The 5245-nt window shown below is 33.6% G+C and overlaps 1 pseudogene; it reads left to right on the forward strand.

Moving 5' to 3' along the window:
• Positions 1 to 2751: 2751 nt before the first annotated feature.
• The window catches only part of LOC107659531 (testis-expressed sequence 264 protein-like), a 69145-nt pseudogene continuing 66651 nt past the window's right edge, over positions 2752 to 5245 (forward strand).

The following is a 5245-nucleotide window of genomic DNA, read 5'->3' on the forward strand; positions in this document are numbered from 1 at the left end:
TTTAAGTCCTTACCAGAATAGAAAAACAGGGATACACACACACACACACACACACACACACACACACACATCACACACACACACACACACACACACACACACACACTATTTTCACAGGCTTTTGACTGCTATATTTTTATTGACCACCAGATGACGCTATTTTTGACACTCGCGAAGCTTTGAATCTTTTCCCGAAACAGTCAGAGAGCCTCAGTGCTTCATGAGGCTTCATTTGCCCATCACTAGTGTATTGTATTCCAAGCCCTGCATATCCCCGCATTTTAAAACAAATTAAACATAAACAAATTAAAAATAAAAGATATATAGGCTATATATAATATAAATAGAACCTAAGTATTTTTTAATTTAAAATGAAAACGTGTATTAAATGTAATACATATTTTTTATTGATCGGTACAATAAATGTACCTCATTTGGCCGAAATATGTTTGAATGTTTCAATAAAATGCTCAAAACATATTATGTTTAACTTTGAACATTTCAGCTCTTGAATCAGAGTCCTTTTGTTTTCCAGTGGGATCTGTTGCTGGGTATTAAAGTATGTTATATAGGTCTGTATGGATCAATTAATAAAGCAATAAGCCCCGTGAAGCCGTGGTTTACAGTGAATTTATAACAGCTAAGGGGCGTTGTTAGGCACAACGCGAAGCATTTGCTTTTATAAAACGGTTATTCCAAATACGTAATAAGGTTTCACAAAATAAAACAGAGCAAATAAAGTGTAATGATATTTATAAAAACATTATTCTTCCGTCAAACAATAGTTCCTGCGGTTCCAACAAAGTGGTTGCCGAGCAACACACAAATGTAAACAAAGGTGTATTGCTGCGTCCCATGGTTGAGTACATAGTGCATAAGTACATAGTGTATGAGTGCATTAGTGTATAGTGCGTCATTTGGGACGCAGCATATGATTTGGGACATACTAATTCTATTTTCGAATACTATTTAGGACGGATAGTATGCGAATTGGGATGCAGCAATATACCTTTGTTTCCATTTGTGTGTTGCTCGGCAACCACTTTGTTGGAACATTCCACACTTCGTTTTTTCGGTTAAGTGCATCATCCGGGTGTTTAAAGTGCACTTTTTCTTTTTTGGAATTTTCAGTGTGAACGCACTACTCACACTACTCACACTACTCACACTATTTATACTACAAAACGTCATAGAATAGTGCATAAGTACGCGATTTAAGTATGCCAAAGATTCCCGGATGGTCTACTACTACCGGTTAAAATTCGAAGTGCAGATCGATGCACGCTCTAACGGCTAATATTGCCCACAACACATTGCGCGGTGGACGAGGATTCGATTAGAACTATAAACACGCATAACGAGTGTTAAAAACTACAAACATGGCGGATATACACGACCGATGGACAGGTAGAGATAGGGATTTGAATGATAATCAATGTCTAATGAAAAATATAAATTTAATGTTATCCACGTTATATTTCATCTGTAGCAATACTGTGAACTTTTATAATGATACGTTTGGTCATTAACTTTTAAATTCATCATTATGCAAACACATGAGCAGAGTCCTCGGCATGATAGACCCGCGACTAGCAGACCAACGTGCCTCTTCATTTCTCTCCAATACGGTAGGAAATCAAATTAAATCCAATACGAAATGTGGATGATGTTAACTGTGACAAGAAGATTGACAGGGCAGTTTAAACAGTGACAGAATGCACGTAACTAAGCAACAGAGCGTCCGTTAAAGACACAGTTATGACGAAGTAGTATGTCCCAAAGCTTGCCTGCTATTCTACATACTCAAAAGTGTGTACTTTTTCTTCACGAAAAGAGTACATACTTTTAGGGCATAGTATAAGTAGGCGAATTGGGACGGAGCATATGTTTGTAGAGTAATTTGCAACAGCGCCGAACTTGGCTCAACCAATCAGAATCAAGGACCGGAACTATCCGTTTATAACCATGGTTTTACCATAGACATTATCATGTCTATGGGTTTTACTACAGATAAAACAAACAAAAAACATGTTTTTTGTATTTAAACCAAGGTAAACACAAAGTAGCCATGGGTTTGCTACACCAACCACAGTTTAACCATGGTATTTGTATAAAACTGTGCTTTAAAAATGGAAAAAAATGTTACTACACTTTTACTATAATAAAACCATGGTTACATTTTCGTAAGGGTATTAGGCTATTAAAGTAACTCCATATTAAAGTAGCTTACTTTTCGTCCCAGGAGTCAAAAAATCGGTAGAATGGAAACAATTCCTCCATCTGTTTTAAAAGATATCTTCTTTTTAAGTGTGATTTAAATTATCTTTTTTTTCAAATGTTGTCAACTTTTTTTTATTGTCGGGAAAATATCATATTCATACATACAAATTGAAAAAAAAAGTATATATATTGTGAGTTTGTGAAAATGTTTCGGCTGTCTATTTTGCCTGTTCTGTACGCAGCTTAGCTTTTTAAATTATGTTGCATAAAGCCAGTCCGAACCAAATACAATCAACCCCTCAGCATACATACATGACGAGACTTGAACCGTTTCGAAAAACGTTCTGTATTAAACTATAAATGACAAGTATCAGTGACAGTGAATTGTTTGCGGTTAGAAAAGAAACAAAACAGTCGTTCACTTTTTAAGTAGTAAATACCTCCCACCCCTATAACAAGCGAATGGTTCCGTCCAGGAAGCTCGAGCGCGACCTGTTCTGTGTTTAGGGAAGTGAATCTGCGCTTCTGAGTGACTGCGCTCCATCCGCAACTAAGTTCTGATTTTTATTTAAAAATCCTCTAATCTGAGTCAATTTCTTCTTTAACTAATGCAGTCGCTCAGTAAAAGCGGATGATTTTTGAATGAATGGACCAGAGAGACTGTTATCCTCGATAAGAGCAGCTCTCTGTTATTCTTTTGCACTTTAACCTCACAATACAGCATTCAGCTGACATGTGGGACCGGCAGATTTTGAGTCTCATAGGCTTCATCTCTCTAGTTCTTTTTCTCGTAGCTGTATGTTATATTTTGTACTCTGGACTGACCACTGAAATCCACATCAGGACTGGTTTACCCCCGGTCAGGAGCATCACTATAGCCTATAAATACAAAGTGGGACCTTATAAAGACTGTGGGTCGCTGTTCAGAGAGAGCTGCAGCATTGGACCCAAGCTGCCATGCATAGGGATCTTTTATGATGATCCAAAGAAGGTGAGTAGACCTTTGAATGAACGAGGACACTAGTGTACCTTGATGGGGGGCCCTTAGGGGACTATTTATTGCTATGTCAAGAAGACACTGTTTTATTGCTGCATTGACAATATTGTATGATTTTTGAAGTTAATAATGGTAACGTTTAACATTGAGACCAAACTTAGTGTGACAGTTGGATCAGTGATTGATTTACGGCTGAAAATTATACTAGAAAAGTTTTTTTAATAGAAAAAAAGTCTATATCTTTATAGAAATGTATTTATTTATTTAGTCATTTAGCAGATGCTTTTATCCAAAGTGACTTACAAATGAGGACAGCAGAAGCAATCAATTGTAGTATTAAAAACAGATCCAAAACTAAAAGCTAAAACTTTATAAATACTACTTATACACATTTTAAAAATAAAGAAATTAAATAAAAATGACAAATGCATACAACAAAATTTAAAAACTTAACATTTAAATGAAAAACAAAAAATAAAGCTAAAAACAATTACAAATATTAAAGAACAAAAGGTATAAGAGTATAATAATGATTCTAACACTAAGCCAAACACCAAAAAAACAACTACATATGTGTGTATGTACAACCATACCAAACCAAACACATTTATAAATTCAATATATATATTATTTCATTTCCATTTAGTTTGTTTGAAGTATTAAAATAACTCAAATTAAATAAAACTAAAACTTAATAAAATACCTATACAGACATAATAAATTCAGACATAATGTAACTAAAATTAAAATAAATAACAAATAAAAATAATACAAATCAAATGACAGTAGTTTATCAGTAATCCTAAAAAATAACACTGCCAAACTTACATGCTAAAAAAACAACAACTTACTTACACATAGTAAGAAATGGTTATAAAAACTGAAACAGAAGTGAAACAAGTAATAGGAAAGAGGAGAAATAAAAAGCGATACTCATCCTTTGCCGGTGTCCCTGCGTGCCCGGTGGAGTCGCACGGTAGAGTCGATGGTATTTACACTCGATACGCGATAGAGAACGAGACCAAACGCGATGAATGACGTGATGAGAAATGTATTTATTTATGTATTACATTTCTATACATTGATATAATGGCAAAGCTTTATTGAAATTAGTATTAAATTATAATAAGAAGAAATGTTTCTTGAACAGCAAATCCGGAAAATCTAATCATATTAGAATGATTTCTGATGGATCATGTGACACTGAAGACTGGAGTTTCCATTCAGTTTACCATCACTGAAATAAATTACATTTTAAAAACTATTACAAAACAAATTTAAAATACATTTATTTATTTATTTATTTATTTAAATACCAGTCCAAACCTTTGACCCCCACTGTATGTGTCTATCTGTCTATCTATCTATCTATCTATCTATCTAGCTGTGTACATATAGGGTGAATTGAGGTAAAGTGGCCTGCTTGTAATTTCTTTTATTACCTTTGTTAATGTTAAGGTCCAGCTGTAATATTTTTCAGTTCATATGATCTGTTATTGGAAAGGTATATGCCAATAAACATTTTGAGATGGACTCCAGGCTAATGTCTTTTCAGGTAAAGCAGGTCAGTTGGTCTGGTAAAGTGGGCCACCTCTGTTTGATCAAAAAATTATCCAGTATGCTTTTTTTTTAGTGCTGTCAAATGATTAACCGCGATTAATCGCATCCAAAATAAAAGTTTGCTTACATTATATATAAATACACCCACATACAGTATATATTTTGAAAATATTTACGTTTATACATGTATATATTCATATTTTTATATTTTATATTATATATAAATATATTTAATATATAAATATAACATATTTTTCTTAAATGTATACATGCATGTGTTTGTATTTATATATACATAATAAATCTACACAGTACACACACATATATTATGCAAAAAAAAAAACTTTTATTTTGGATGCGATTAGACAGCACTAGTTTTAATGGTTAAAAGGTGATGGTTTGTAATGGTATTTGTAGTGGAAACCATTAGAATTTTCTGTGATGGTTCTATTGTTTTTTTTCAGCTCA

This window comes from Sinocyclocheilus anshuiensis, unplaced genomic scaffold (assembly GCF_001515605.1).
Source record: "Sinocyclocheilus anshuiensis isolate Anshui unplaced genomic scaffold, SAMN03320099.WGS_v1.1 scaffold848, whole genome shotgun sequence".
NCBI classification, from domain to species: Eukaryota; Metazoa; Chordata; class Actinopteri; order Cypriniformes; family Cyprinidae; genus Sinocyclocheilus; species Sinocyclocheilus anshuiensis.